The following is a 16092-nucleotide window of genomic DNA, read 5'->3' as shown; positions in this document are numbered from 1 at the left end:
TGTTCCTCCTGTCGATAACTTCATGCAGCTTTGATTCTGAAGTCCCTGAAGTTGATTTCACGTTATGCTGATTTTAACAGAGCAAGGATTGGATTCTGCATACATGTCCTCATGGGATTGGGTTTTAATTATACCTGTGCTGATAATATGATCTTGTGGGTTATCAATGCAGTGAGACCAATACTGTGATTACAGCAGGATTTTTAGGACATAATGAGGAGAATTTGATTTTTTTGTTTGTTTGAGCGGTCTAACTCATAACCCTAAATCTGGTTTTCTATGTAAGGTTAGAAATAAACTGTATTTTAGCATTCTAATATTCCTATATTGACTAAAGCTCCCTTCTGACTCGTATTAAATTAGCATGGCTGGGTAGCAAAGTGTACTAAGAGTTTGTATTTGAGCACTCAGTCATGCAAATGGGTTGTGTGGTAGCTGTGAATGCAATTCCCAGGGTTAATGCTAAAGATAAGTGTTTTGACAAATGCTTTTAATTTGGGGAACAATACAAGCAAGAATGACAGGATATGAAAAGAACGTGCTATTTTTTCGTCTCGCAGGTGGCAAACCAAGGTGTAGAGGGATCAACTTGCCCAGGTTCCTGCAGGGAGTCTGCGGCAGAAGTCGCAATCAGTCTGGGATCTCAAGGGTTTGTCAGGGCTTTAATCAGTTTTTCTTCCTCCCCTCATTAATTGGCTAACTTTGACATTTTCAAAATAACATCTAGAGATTATTTCTCTTTTCTCTAGTTTCAAACTTCATCGCCTGAATTTTTTTTTTTTTTCATTTTCAGTCAAGCCTTGAAAACACAACAAGGTTGGAAAACTTGATCTGAGCAGCACCTCCCTGACATATGATACTATCTCGAAACAGCCCCTGACAAGTGAACCCTCTCATTGAAATCATGTGAGGAATTTTATTACTCAACTCTGAAGATCTTCTGGGGGAAAGGAGGTTGCAAACTATTAACTATGTGGTCTTCATTGCGAGTTGGCAGATAAAATGTTCTTACGTATTTGAGGCTGTCATGTGGTCCAGAGCCAGAAGTAGAGAATCAGCTTTGTAGTCGCTGACCAGCTGAACATTTCATCTTGTCACTGTGAGAAAACACATTTATTTTTGTGTTGTGCCTGCAGATTTCAAGTGAATGTATCTCTTTCTTTAAACTTGGTTATATCCTTCCCCTCTCGACTGGGTGCTTACACAGTGTTAGCCTGTGGCCATATGAGCACGTGGAGAAGCTTTTATCCCTGATAACCTTAAAAAGTCTGTTGGCTTTGGGAAGCTCCTGTTCTGTGCTGTTGCAGTTGGGTTGAGGAGAGGCTCGTTTGTGGAGGCTCCGTGTGACACTGCTGAGCACAGGGCTGGTGTCACAGCTCCGGAGCTGCTGCTGTGACAATTATGCCATCGTAAAGCCCAACCTAGTCAGGGGTGGTTGATTTAAGGCCACAGCTCATGTGGTGGGCAGTGCAGTGCGGCTCCAGTGGCTCCCACTCGATGGTTCTGGCCAAACCACTGCCCTCCTTTGCTATTCCTTGACAAAACAGTGCTTTGTACCTCTGTTTGTAAATCTCTAGAAGTGCTTGACTGAGGTGATGGTGTTTCACAAACGGAGAAACTGAGGCACAAGGACCAAGTAACTCACATCAGGTCAGGGGCTGAGGCAGTGGCACTTCAACACGGGTGGCTCTTCCCCATCTGTTGCACTTTACTTTATATCACATCCATCAGTGATATATTGATATATAGTAACCTTATAAGAAATTTATTGGCCGGTCATCTAAAGTGCACATTAAGAATTCCTAAGTCCTGAGGGTTTTATTTTTATGGTGATGGGAGGATTTCCCATTGGCTTCTGTGGCTCAACACTTCTTGTCCATATTTACTCAGTTAATTTTCTTGCTTTTGAATGCATTATGTTTCACCCCCCATGAGGCCAAAGGCAAACTTTTTCCCAAGACTGAGGGGTATCCCTCTCAAGACTGTGAGGGATGTCCTTCTTCATTGCATTGCTTTTCTTCTGCATCTTTTAGTAGGATTTTTTCAGTGTTGGACATCAACTCTATCTCAAGAATGCACAGGCATGTTTGTTGCTTGTTCTTATTAAGCTCCATGTTAATGCAGACACCAGCAGGTTGGACAATTTTTGTTTTGATGTGCTTTATTAAGAATTAAAAGGAATAATTGAGAACTGGTTATTCTCCCTGCCTGTGTGGAGATTTCCCTTTCCCAGTTCTTAATCAAAGCTGCAGGCAGAGTCTGAAGTTAAACTCTGCTCTCAAAACAGGGAACTGCCGTAGTGCTCCTGACAGAGCGTGCTCTGCTTTATCTTTCCTGTGCAGCCAACCAGGAGCTGTGGAAGGTCAGTTCACTTTTTCCTGCAGAATTCCACTCTGAGTGTTCATTTCATCATTTTGTCTTGGTTTCAGCGCAATTACCAGCCTGAAACTTATTGCCAAGCAGAGGTTTTCCGTCAGGTTGTACATGAATACACCTAAATCATTTCTGTGACACAGCTTGACAGAGATCTGACTTCACATGTATGTCCATGGCAGGTAGTGCTTCCAGTCTCTATTTGCCCAATGGGTATAGTGTTGCTTCCAGGGAAGAGTTTCTTCCAGCCTGAGGAAACAAATTTTGACCCCTGCTTCATGCGCAGAGGTAGCATGTTTTTGTTCTCCGTACATACAAGATGTCTTTTTAAGCTGTATTAAATTTACATGAATCCCATTCACTGCTGTGGTGGCAGATGAGATCTTAACGTTGGGTTAAGGAAGGAATTTACAAGCCTGGCATAAAAATTACATTAATTATGTTTGGCTCTGCCCCCAGCTGAATGTCGCTTGCCCTGAGTTCCTGGTATTGGTCTTCTCTCCACTTTTGAACTTAATATTTAAGATGCCTTCTTCTCTTTTCTCTTCACTTCCTTAGAATTTTTAAGTTCAGCAGCAGGATAACTACCACTGAAACAATAGTGTAGGCTACTCTTTCAGTGGCCTTGTGAACAGTCAGTTTTGTTCTTCTGATAAGCCCTTGCCCTATCAATTGGGAAGTGCAGCATATAGTCATTTCCTGCATTTCGAGCTGCCCGTTTCTTCTGAGCTCTGAGGCAAGCACTGAATCTGCTTTTTGTTCTTGCTGTGGCACTGTAATACTGATGGCAGCAGAAAGCAGTTAGTTAGTTCATCAAATACAAGCGCTGTTCCTGCTTGGATATTTATTCTGACCTTTACTTTGGACAGTTTCTCTGCCATGATCAGATTCTCTGATTACAATGTCAGCTTTCACCAGAAATCTCTTTGTGGTTTAACTGGCAGCGTTTGGGGGTTTGAGCAACTGGGTGTGCAGCAGCTCTGACATGGAAGTGGTGTTCAAGTGTTGGAAAGTTCTTCCTGGCCATGAAATTTCCTTTCTAGGCTCTGCCTCAGGTTTTATTTTATGACCCAGGGCAAACTTTTTGACTTGTCCGTGTTCTAGTGTGGAATATGGAAATAATCCTTTTGGGGCTGTCGAGATGATTTTATATTTAAGAAGTATGTGGAGATTCTTGGCAGGCTGTTAATGGGTGCTGCTGCTCTTGGGAGTGCAAACTTGGGTGTCAGAGGTGTAGTTACCCAGAATGAGAACTAATTATTTAAGTTAATACTGATTTTTGATGCCCCAGGTGGGAGTGGTAAGTAGCTGATAAAAGTTTTTCCAACTAAATTGTCTTACACTTGGTTTCTAGGCATCATAGTCGGTTGTTCCCTGTTTGTATTTCATGGGAGCTCCATCTGTTTGGTGGAGAGGTGCTGTTTGGTGATAAGTCTGAAAAAGAGGGAACTTGCTGAACTTGAAACTTATTCCTCCCTCTTTAATTTCCTGGTCCACAGAAGTTGAGTGATGTTAACATATTGGAGATTCATAAAATTTAAGGCGAGAACAGATAATTAAATTGCCTTCCCTGATATGTTTTATATGCTTTGTATCACAGGCCTTTAAATTTTAATCATTTACTCTGAAACTGAGACCAGTAAATGATGTTTGGCTAAAAACAATTTGAAAGCTTTCCAGCCCTGAGTGTCCATCACTGGTAATTTCAGGCTCATCACTTCTCTTGGTAGTTATAAGTGGCTGATTTCTAATTTGAATTAGTCTGAGTTCTGCCGCTGGTTCTTGTTAGGATTTTCCTGACAAGATTAGAGCCCTTTAGTATCCAGGACTTTCTTGCCATGAAGGTACTTACACTCTGTAATCAAGTTACTTGATAGATAAGGAAACAGAGTTGAGCTTTTAAGTCTCACTCTGAGGCATTTTCTCCAGCCTCAGATCATCCGGTGATTCTTCATGGTCTCCGTTTATTTTTAACATTGTGGAAACCAAAAAAAGGTTCCTGTTCCAGCCTGTGCCTGATCCATACCAAATTCCGTGGTGCCTTTAGCCCTTTTTGCTGTGCAGCCATTGAGAAGTTTCCCAGGAGCCCTTTTGCGTAGGGAAATCCTGTTCATGAGCCTCACTGCCCCAGCACTGACATTCTTTACTCAAGTAAAGTCTGCCATTTAGTAGTTACAATCTGCATTTTTTAGATTATAAATTAGCCTTTGTGTTCTGGTGGGTTTGGCTTTCCTGAGCTAACTTAAGGCAGGTTTTCAGCCTCCTTTCTCCTGCTGTCCTTTCCTCCTAATCATGTCCTATTGTGCTACAGTCCTGGTGTCACTCACAGATTTTTATCTGCAGTGATAAAAATGTTGAACTGCATCAGACCTTAAATTTAGTGACAAAAAAAAAAAAAATTAGCATGATGCAATCCCAGGAAGTAGATTAAGAACTGGCTGACTGACAGCTCTCGGATACGGAGCAGCCGATGTGGGTTTCCACCAGAACCAGAGTACACTCTGTGCATGTGCTTCACTCTGTCCAACTACATTTGTAATCTCAAAAGAACAAAGTTAGTCCTTTATCAAGACATTTGCCATTAAAACGTGCTGACTGGCGCTGCTGGTGTCCTTGCTCTTGTAATTCTTTACTGGGAAAAGACAGATTTTTCTTTCCTATTCCTTGCCTGGATGGGTACCCACCTTGCAGATTTGCAGATTTGCAGATTTTGCTCCATCCTCTTGCTAAGCCTTGGCTCAACAGGAGCATTGACCTGGCCTGGGGTGAAAGCCCTGTTTGGTGTATGTGTTTTAGGTTGATATAAAATATTTCCCTGCTGATGGCTTTGCTGGGAATCATCTTTTATTGCTGGTGCTTCATGTGACAAGAGCATGTTGCCCCAGTCTGTAGAAAACTCTTCGCAGTACTCCCAGTGGTTTTCCCTTCCGCTAGAAAGCTACTGGGGTTTAAATTTTATTACTGGTACTGTTGTTTTTTTGTTTTTTTAATATCTTGAGTCTTGTAGTTTGGTTGTTAAGAGAAAAATCCCAAGGCCTTTTGTTTCTGGATGTCCTCAAGTGAAAAGTATCAGTGCTTTTGGGGTGGCATTGTGGAAGTGCTGAACTTCCCAACCTTTACAAGCGGCTACTTCTGAAGACACTCGTGAATTACCCTTCAGTTCATGGGCATTATTCTCATAAATACTGGTGTCACTCCTCTGTCACACTCAAGTAAATTCTGATTTATTCATAGCACTGTGCCTTCTTGCTTTTTGTTAAAAATGCAGCTGCCTTCGCTTACTGGCTGTTCCCTTGAATTTCCCTTTTCCTGTCCCAAACTGATTTAGCTTTTACTCCCTCGGTGTTGCAGCTGTAATCAGCAGTGCACAGGAATGTTGTCTTCTGCAGGAGAAGCAGTATTTTTGCCATTGGATTTTAGAATCCTGGATAATATGAGATCTTGAAACCAAACCTCATTTAAATACCACTAACAGGAAAAAGTAAAACGTATGGTGCTTTAGGTTGGTTTTTTTTTCAGGGTGCGTGTTTTTAAGGGTTTGCTCCCTGAGAAAATCCCTATTTTGAAACCTGTGAATTCCAAGCAGATAAACTGCAGAGAGGTCGGGCGAGTATCTCAAGTTTGGGATGTCTGCTTCCTTTCTGGCTATCGGGTGGGAAGCTGGCCACAGCGATAGGCTTTGAGGAAAGATTGGGAAGGGGGGAAGAAAGGGGAGAGCACTGAGGCACAGGATCTTGGAGGCTGGGAAACACTGTGGGACAAGCTGTGTGCCATTTGTGCTCCTGCAGTCTGAGGTGTGGAAGTTGAAGAAAATTGGAAGGGACCCAAAACTGGAGTTTTGGTGGACGTGGATATTTCATATCATGGCAGCCTCTGAGCTCAGCCAGTGGCCCTCCTGCCTGTTGGTTAAATCAGGATCTCATTTTCCTGTTCCTCTGCTGTCTTCTTGCAGGAGTTGTTTATTGACTGAAATTGTTTCCATATGGCTGCAACGTAGAACTTGATTACATTAAACGTGGTGTTTTCCTGTGGCATTGCAGTGCTATGGAAAGATCATCGTGCTCTCTCTCCCCTTCCAACCTCCCCTTCCTCCATAAAACCTTGCATTTGGAACTTGTAACTTGTTCAGGAATTATCTTCTTTCCCCTCTGAGGCTTGTAAAACCGGAAAACTGGGATCCAGATCTTTTTTTGGGTCGTTGTATTTGATTGCTTAGGTGGGTTACCTCGGTGTATAAATGACTCATAAAATAGTTGAAATGAAGATTTAAGTGGCTGCAGTTTGGGAGTGTTGCTGGAGCTGGGCCTCCAGGGTGTTAAACACTGAACAAGCAGAAAAGAGTCTCTGCTTCCAGAGAGGTTTGGGACAGTCCATTTGGATTGCATTTGTTGACACTAATGATCAATTTAAATGCTGCTCCAAGAAGGTGTTAAAATTCCTGTACTCTGGATGCTACAAGGCCAGATTCCCTGCTTATCTGGAGCCTGGAGGCTGTGTCTAGTTTGTGGGAAATAGATCTGTTTAATGGCAAATGGATGCATCTGTATCTTTGATAAGGATAAGAGCTGATTGTTGGCTAAGTTGGCTGATAAGAGCAGCAGTGAAGCATCTCTACATTCTCTTTGTAATTACACCTAAACTTAAATTTATAACCTGAATTCAAAGCTTGGGTTTTTTTGTTAAAAAATGCCTTTTTCTAAAGCCTAAGCCATTTGCTGTAATGCCCCTGTTTCTTGTATTGGACTCCAACAGAACCTGGGCACTGTATTTTTATTTCCAATATCTCAAACTAAGTCAAACCGGTGGAGTGGCAATTGTCACTCTGGGCTGAGCCCATGGAACCAGAGTCTGATGAAGAAGTAAACCTGTTTTTTGACAGAAGTAGCCTCTTTCGCTTGTGCATAGAGAATATTTCCTTTATTTCTGTGTATTCAGATAGTTCATATCACAGCCTATTTAATTCAAAACTGAGAAACCATTTGGGAGCTGTAAATGCCGAAATACTTGTTTTCCTCCCCTAACATAAGGTGGAAAAAAGAACAATGAGGGAGGAGATTCACTAATACTGAAATCTTTCCGTGGAGGACACAGCAAGGTTCAATTCATTTAATAAAGAGAATTCATTTGTTTTCACTAAAGCATTTTAAAATGCAAACCATGTTTCTGTAACCCTTTTATGCGTCCTGCACCTATGATGTATCATTCAAGATTAATAAAACTGTAATACATAAAAGCTGGCATTTTAAAATTGTTTTATAAACAGGCTGCCTAATAATCTAGGGTGGAAACTGGAATGCAGGTATGCTGCTTTTCAGGCCCTTGCCTGGCTAGAGGGTGAAGCTCCAGGATTTTGGGGTTTTTTTGTGGCCATCTCCTCTGCTTGTCCTTAAAGAAATTGCTGCTGTCCAGTGCTTGGAGAAAAGGATGTGAGCACTTTTATCCAGTTGGGATATCACAAGCCTTTAAATTGTGGGAGCTGCCTGCCTTTAGCCCACACTGAGGCACCACACTTAGGGAGGGTGGATTTAAAACCTTCCGTTCTGCTTTGTGTTTCGAGAGTGCTACTTGTCCTGCATTTCTAATATCAGGAGGAATTTCTTCATGGAAAGGGTGGTCAGACATTGGAAGGAGCTGCCCAGGGAGGTGGTGGAGTCCTCATCCCTGGAGGTGTCCAAGGAAGGCCTGGATGTGGCACTTGGTGCTCTGGGCTGGTGACAAGGTGGGGATTAATCACAGGTTGGACTTGATGGTCTTGGAGGTCTTTTCCAACCCAAATGATTCTGGGATTTTTTTTCCCTCTTTTTTCTTTTTAATTTATTGTGGATCCTGTGATGTTTGGCTTGTACACATTGTGAGGAGAGAACTTCTCACAAAAGGCTGGGGATCCTGCAGCTGGATGCCTGCAGCTCCTCATTTATCTTGAAAACCACTCTACTCCCTCCCTATTTTGCAAAATGCTGTGGGAAAGGTAGGCTGGGGAAACCTTAGTTTTCTTCCGACCCTCACAAAACCCACTGGCTAAGTGGGAGCAGAAACTAAGACATTTAATTTTAAGTGTTGTCATCTTCACAGAAAGTCACAATTTCTCTTCTCCCTGTCACAGAGCTTGTCTGTGCTACTTTTCACACGTCAGAGCTGCTTTCTGCTTCTAACCCACTGCATGACCAGCTAAAAGAGAAAGAAAATTTCACTCCTTTGAGCCCCTTGAGAGGTGCCTTCAAGGAGCAGCTTTACACTAATGAAGTTTAGTTGGTTTGCCAGTTACTTTTCAGTGATTTCCAGAACTGCTGAAACACAATGAATTGGTGAAGACTCTCTTGTGTATTTTGTGTGAGCTCAGATATTTGAATATGGAATAGAAGGAGTACTGAATATCTGCAATTTCCATTAAATTTCGATATCTTTAAGGGATGAGTCCTTAAAACAAGCTCTTACTCACATTAGAAGCAGTGGGATTGCTCTCTGTTGGCTCTCACAAGAACTGAACTGGAACACTATTGTGGATATTTGGATTTTAATTAACAGATCACTGAGTTCTAGGTCCTTCCATATTTAAGAATAATTAATTCTCCATTGGTTTTGCTTCTGACAGACTTTTACTGTCAGCCTTCCAGAGGAGACATTGGCCCTCCCTGCAATTATTTGACAGAGCGATTTACTCTGAGCTGCTTTCTCCCCACCCCTCATGGCAGAAATTCACCTCTGCTGTCCTCCTGGGTGCTACTTCCCAGCTCTGCTTTATGCTCTCCATCTCTTCCAGGTAAAAGCTGCACAGGGATGGGATTGAAACACTTAAACTCCTCTTGCCCACTCCTGAAAAATTCCACAGCGCTGGCCTTCCAGTGAGCAGCGTGTGTTAAATGTCCTGCAAATCACTGGATGAAGAGGATGATCCTTCAGTTTTCTTCTAATGAGAGTGACTTCTGAGAAGGCTGCAGGCTCAGGGCCATGCTGCCATTGCAGTATTATCAGTACATTTTGGCTGCAAATGTGATTTCTTTTTTCTTTAATATTAAAGGGAGGGGTTATGACTTCTGAGCTATAATTGTGTGGAGACATTACTTGGGCAGACCTCCTAAACTCTCCTGCATTAATTTGGATGTGCTGGATACGAGCTCTGTGCTCTTACAGCCGCTGAGGAGAGTCTTGGACCGTGACTGGTGTTTGCAGAAAGCAGAAAAAATTGCAAATTACCGTGTTTTGGTGCTGCACCTCGAGTTTCTCTTTCCTGTTCGCCCTGCTGCTGTTGTTGTTCTTTCTTTTGTATCCATTCCTGTGCCATTTGCAGTCATAGCTCCTAGTTCTAAACTTAGCTTAAACCCAGTTTCGACTAACTTTTCAGTTTTGGCCTTAGTCAGCCCCCAAGCAGAAGAGATTTAGCAACGTTCTCTCGGGTTTCAGAAACCACCCTGCTTGGGCCATCCCTGCCCCAGAGCTCTGAGACTGCTGGGCTTCGTAGGAAGATGTATTTTTGTAGTCTGGTCATTACCCCAGCACCAACCTAAATCCAGGTGGATCATCGTGTTCCTGCACAGTTATTTTTGGAGCAAGTTGCACTGGAAAATTGCACTTAAGGGGGGGTTAGACTGGACAGGCTTGAGAGGTGCTGTCCAACCTCTGCTGTTCTGAGGTGTGTGCAGAGGGGGAAATTAAACTGATCATTTTCGTGAGGATGCATCCTTGTGCTTTTCATCCTGCCCCCTGTTCTCTCTCTCACCTAATTTTTGAAAAGTGGAGCTTTTAAAGTGTTTTACTGTAGTTCTTAAAGACATGCAGCTCTTACTGGATTGAACATTGTGGCTGGCATGGGGTAGAATTAGAAGGCAGTTGTTTAATTGGCATTTTACGTGGTAGACTTTGAAATTGGGGATTCAGCGAGGTTCCTGTTTTGCTTGTTTTTTTCTGCAGGGCAGCAGTGGTGCAAAAATAAGGGGGTATGTCCTGAGAGTGTTGTTAGTTCAGTTCCTAGTGAGCAAATTCACTTTATTTCTCATTATGTCACCTTTTTTTGGTTGGTCTGTTAATTGTATTCTTTTTTGTTTTTGTTTTTTTCAATCCCTATTCAGTCTTGTGCCACTTAAGGCGTGAACAAATGCAGGATTTCAACTCTGAGAGCAGGATAGTGAATCCTTCCCATTCCTCATCCTCACCAATGTGTTGACAGGGCTGTTTATATCTCTCTTACTTGGCTCAGATGATATCAGGTGGGAGAACATGGACTTCTGTGTAACTTCATGATCTGACTGGAACAGGGAATAGTTTTGCTGGAAGTGATTTGGTGAAGTTCAAAATTCTGAGCCTCACCCCAGCAGGGAGGGAGGGCAGGAGAGGCAGGACAGGACATAGTTGGGATTTCTGGTGGATCTGCATCCCAAAAAACACACCTGTCTGTGTCCAGAGTGGCACAAACACTGCAGAATGGGGGCAAGGAATGGTTGCTCTCCATTTTGGGTACTCTCCAAACAGCTCTAGGACTCTCAGTTACTGTTTAACTCCAGCTCTGTGTACTCTTCATACAGAGGGACTAAGTCTGCTGTCATTTAGAAAATGAAGGTTTTTTTCTGACTTGTCAGTGCCTTTTTGGTGTGGTGTGATTGCTATTTGCCTGTCATTTCTCGAACTTGTAAAGCTGTCTCCAGTGTATGCAGTTTTATATCCCATTAGCTCGCTCTTTTTCATCTTATCACACAGCACTGTAATCATCTGTCCTCTTTTTACCCCCAAATACTGGCTTTAAATACTGTTTTCTAAAAATCTTCCTCCTAAAAAATGCCTCTGTGTGAGATTTGCCTTGCGTACGGTGGTAGATGTAAGACTCGAACAAGGAATTTTCATATTTATTTTATTGTAATATTTTTTTCTAGATAATGTATTTGATAGTTGCACCTTTTGGAGCCTCCTAATTTACCTAAAAGGTTATTTTTTATAGGGGCTGTGTGAACACACTGTTTAAAGTGCTGTACAACAGTGGTGATTCGTTAGTGGGGGGGAAGGAGCTGAAAGCAAAGGAAGTTCTGTGAGTTGCATCACTGAAAGCACAAGGGTTAATGCTTTCTTTGCCAGATGTTAAGTCTGTTTCCTGCTTTTACTTTAATGTCTGCATATAAAAAGATTTTGGTTTCTTTGTCCCTTTGCACTTGAACTAGAAACTGTAATCTATTTGTGGTGCATTGTAGAGAAGTTATTTTTTTAGTACTTCTGGTTTAACATTTTCTCTGTAGAGAAGAAAAACAACAGATCGAGGCATCTTTCCAGTGAAATATAAAATGAGAAGACTGTGATATCTGAACTTAGCAATGCCTCTTCTAACAGGACCAAAGATGACAGAACAGATTGAATGGTTCCTTATCCCTCTGTTTTGGAGAGAGCTAGGCTGAAGACAATAATCTACAAACAAATGGCTGTGAATGACATTTGCATTTTTCCTTGGGAGAAGTTGGTAGCATTTCTACAAGGAATGGATTGGAAATGGGTTTTCTTAACCTGAAATGAGTAGGGAGCTTAAATTTCATTGCTGCTGAGGATTTCTAGCCAAAGATTTCTGTTTTACAGCTGTTATTAAAAATTTATGGGGCAGCTCGAGATCAAAGCAAATATATATTCTCTTTATTATGTAAACTTGGTTTTGTGCAACATATGCATTGCATCTATATAGTTTATGCAGGATTTTTTGTTCTAGCAAAGGCAAACAGCCTTTACATGGTGCAGTTATATCCCAGTGACTAATGGTCTGATTCTCTCCCTTCATTCCTTGTCTCCCAAGTAACTTAGGAAAAGGAAGATCTTGAAATCTTCTGTACTGTGCTTCATACTGAGGTTTTGTTACAGCTTTTTTGGGGGTTTTTTTGTTTTGTTTTTTTTTTTTTTTGGTGTTCCACATAACCCAGGTGTCCCACTGGTGTGCTGAAGGACTTCCTTAGACTACCTTTCACTTCTTAAAGCCCAGACCTGAAAACATTTATAAACATTTAACATTATGGGGTGGAGCACAGTCTGTCAGTCAGGGCTTTAGGCTACAAGAGATTTTTGGGAAGAGGGTGGTTTTTGTGCCACACCCCATCTACCAGGCGCCTCAAAAATGCCTCCTGTCCATTCATATTTCTTCTCTGAATGTCTTCTTCTTGCCCTCCATTCTCACCTTGCTGCATATGAAAGCAAGCTGTCAATATGAGCATCTTTTATCAAATGTGTAGGGTAGGTTTGTGTTTTGTAATATGTCAGCTTTGGGGAGTATATTTGTCAAACAGTCGCAGATTTACCATAACCTACAGTCTCACTTTTGCAATGATGTCAACCCTGATGGTTCCAGTTGGAGAAGACAGCTGGGAAACCTAAAAACTCAATCATTAAGGTTGGAAAAGACCAAGGAGATCAAACTGTTAACCAATTCCCACCTTGTCACCAGCCCAGAGTGCTGAGTGTCACATTCAGTCATTCCTTGAACACTTCCAGGGATGGGGACTCCAAACCTCCCTGGGCAGCACCTTCCAGTGCCTGACCACCCTTTCCATGGAGAAATTCCTCCTGATGCCCAGGCTGAACCTCCCCTGGCACAGCTTAACTCTGTCCTGTTACCCTGCCATGCTTTCTGAAGGGCTGTGCTTGCTGTGCTCCAGCATCTCTTTGAGATTCACACATTCCAGTTCTTTTTTTTGGTTTGTATTCCTTATATTCCACTTCTGTCCCGTGTCTCCAGCTGCCTGGTGGTCTCTGAGCTCTCGTGTGAGCTGCAGCTTTTGCACTTGGTGGGGTTTGTGTGCACAGTCCTGGATTTGACTGGGCCCTTGGTGTGCTGTTACTTTAAAGCACTGATAAAAAGGCTGTGGAATAAGGGAGAAGGAAAGGCAAAAATCTGAAAAGCTGCTGGATCTTAAAGATTAATCAGCCTGGTTTAAATAACAAGCAAAGCTCCAAACAGCCTTTTCTACACAGCGTGCTTTCTTCCATTGCTTTTGCAAAGTTGTTTCTCCAGGGGAAGATTTCAAGCTCCATAAGACTTGTGTTCTTATATTAATGTCAGGACAAGGGCTAAGATTTTTTGTGTGAATATGTACAAACAATTCCATTACCTGGGGTTCCTTTCACGCTTTCTCCCCCAGTGGAATTATGGCCTCATATTGCATGATCATGTATCTATTTCTGTTCCTACAGATAGGTATTTACAATCTCAGGCCAGGCAGCTCTTGTGCATGAGCTGAGAGAAAGAGAAGTCAGTGTAAATGACAGCCTGGGACATGATAAAACCAGCCCTGTTTATAAATCCAGTGAAGGAAATGCAAGAGTTCTCTCACAAGAGGGGTGCAGGCAAATCTAGGGTTGCTGCAATGTGGGTGGTTTGTGGGTTTTTTTGTCTTTTTTTTTTTCATTTGAAGAGTAAATATGTCTGTGAACAGCTTCCTGCACCCTTTTAACTCCCAAAGATTTGATTCAGTTCTGCTGGAAGGGAAGAAGTGATAGGAGTAACCTGAAGGATGGGGGCAATTCCTAAAACACATCATCCCCCAATATTGTATTGGCAGAACTGGCAGCCACTCCTCCTCCCTTTGCTGGGGCTTTTTAACTCCTCTGCCTCCTGAGTGTTCTGCTTCCCTAAGCAGGCTCAAAAAAGTGTTGTAAAACAATGATGGGGCCAGGGGGAGCAAGGCAAGCAGGTAGAAATGATAATTTATTCCTTTACATTTTCTCCGCTTTTCCAAATTGATTACCAGTTGTGCTTACGAAGCACCATTTGCAACACAGATCAAACCTGAGGAGGTCTTGTTTAGATTTGGATCAAAAAGCAAGTTTCCATATTGGTGGTACTGACTTACTGTCTGTTGGTGGACTGTAAGGTATCAGAAGAGGGGCCCTGAAATAATGGCAGCAAATGTAAATGTTCTGTCTCCTGGGCACATTCTCCAATGCTGTTGGTGTTGCTGGGATTGTCTGAGAAGCAGAAGCAATGCAGGTTTTTATCAATATTTGTAATTAAGAAAATGTTTTAGTGAAAATGTGAGTGGTTTTATGACTCTACCACTGCTGTGTGTTACAGTGTTAGTGGCATACAGGGTGGCCCATGGAGCTGTTTGCAAAAAGTTGGACTTTTTACTAAGGTTGTGAAATGTGATCTTAGCCCAAGACAAGTGGAAGAAGTTGTGCACAGCAGCCAAGTTGGACAGGACATCTGAGGTTGTTGTCAGACCTCTTTGTGTGCATCTTCCTGCCCTGGACTGCCTGTAAAGTTGATATGTTTTACTACTATCAAAGGTTGTGATGAGAATTAATAGTTCCCAATGTGCTCTGCTGATGGAAATTAATATATATTTATGCATACATATGACTTACAACTGAAAGTGTGTATTCATTCATTGAACAGCATTCGATATGAGATCAGAGTTTACACTTAGAGAGGTAAAGCAGCTTTTGGGAAGGGCAAGAGGGCAGGTGTGGATGAGGTGAAGCAGGTGAGCAGGTGGAAACTGGACTGGGTGGACTGGGAGGACTGGTTGTGGTCCTTTGTTGGACACTGGTGCCCAGGATTGTGGTGCTCCAGCATCCTGCTGCTGTGGCAAAGTGAAACGTCAGCGGTGCTAAGCGATAGATGGAGAGATTTGGTGGTGGTTGGACATTTATTAGGAAGGATTTTTTCCCTTAGAGAGGCTTAAATCATGATATCCATCAAAGAGTGGTTATTAGATCACCTGGCAAGAGAGAGAAAATAAGGCAAAAGAAGAAATTGTGTTTTCTAGCCCTCACTGTCCTGTTGCTTCCCTAGTCATGATTTTTTGGGGGAAATTCATTTTGCTGAATAGTGGATTCTCAGACAGGCAGTTAAGGGAAAAGAAGACTGTTGCTTTTATTTGAAACGTCTTGGAAAGGAAACAGTCTTAAAGGCAACAATAAATGTTCTGGCATAATGCAGACTAAACCATCCTTAAAACAAGTCTATATCCATCACTCTGATATACTGGAGTCCCAATCTGCTGATTTGATGTCAGGATGATGAATTATGACCTTTTATTATTTATTTATTTTAAGATTTAGTTGCAGACTTTATAAAAACATAAAGTAGGTCTGCCTTTGGTTGTGAGGTTTATGGAATGGCTGGGAGAAGCTTATACATTTGGAGCACAGGTAGGTGGCTTGTTTTCCTATATTTGGGTATATTTTATATACACACAAATGCATTTGTATGTACGTAAAATTTATGTTTATTTATATATATACACCCCTTCCAAGGGGTGAAATTACAGCCAGGTATAAATCACTTTTACTTCTGTGCATGGCAGTGGTCAGAGGTCAATTTGTGGGTGTTGCCTCCTGTGCTCAGCAGGTCTCCTACATGTGGAGACACAAATTCAAGCTGATAGGGAACCAATTTCAGGTGAAGTGTTGTGAGGCACTCACAGTGACACTCGGGTTGTGCAGATTTATTTAAATTGCTCTGAGGTCTGGTTTAATCCTTCCAATTTGTGTAGACAAGGCCATTGGAGAACATCCCTGAAAATATCCTGCAAATGCATGGCTTTGCATAGCAAACACAGTGCTCCTGTTATCCCAGGCCATTCCAGTCCTGGGATGCCATTTGGGATTTGTTCAAACCCCATTGTCTGCTCTGTGTCCCACTGCTGCAGTGTTCACCTCTGCAAGGCTGTGGAAGCATGGAATGGTTTGGGTGGGGTTTGGGGCCTTAAGGCTCATCCAGGGGCACTTTCCACCATCCCAGGTGGCTCCAAACCC

The 16092-nt window shown here is 42.3% G+C and overlaps 1 protein-coding gene across 8 annotated transcripts in view; it reads left to right on the top strand.

The window, feature by feature from the left end:
* HMBOX1 (homeobox containing 1) overlaps nt 1–16092 on the top strand; it is a 114434-nt gene that overhangs the window by 3693 nt on the left and 94649 nt on the right. The window contains exon 2 of one of the 8 annotated variants that reach the window (XM_085057167.1): nt 794–906. The exons of the other annotated variants lie outside the window; for them this stretch is intronic. The gene's annotated coding sequence lies outside the window, so the exon portion shown is untranslated. The remainder of the gene's footprint in view (nt 1–793; nt 907–16092) is intronic. 8 annotated transcript variants of the gene reach the window in all.

The sequence above is a fragment of the Lichenostomus cassidix genome, chromosome 3 (genome assembly GCF_008360975.1).
Source record: "Lichenostomus cassidix isolate B80296 chromosome 3, HeHo_3.0, whole genome shotgun sequence".
Classification (NCBI taxonomy): Eukaryota; Metazoa; Chordata; class Aves; order Passeriformes; family Meliphagidae; genus Lichenostomus; species Lichenostomus cassidix.
Note: the sequence above shows the minus strand (reverse complement) of the source record. Positions and strands in the feature narration are given on the sequence as shown.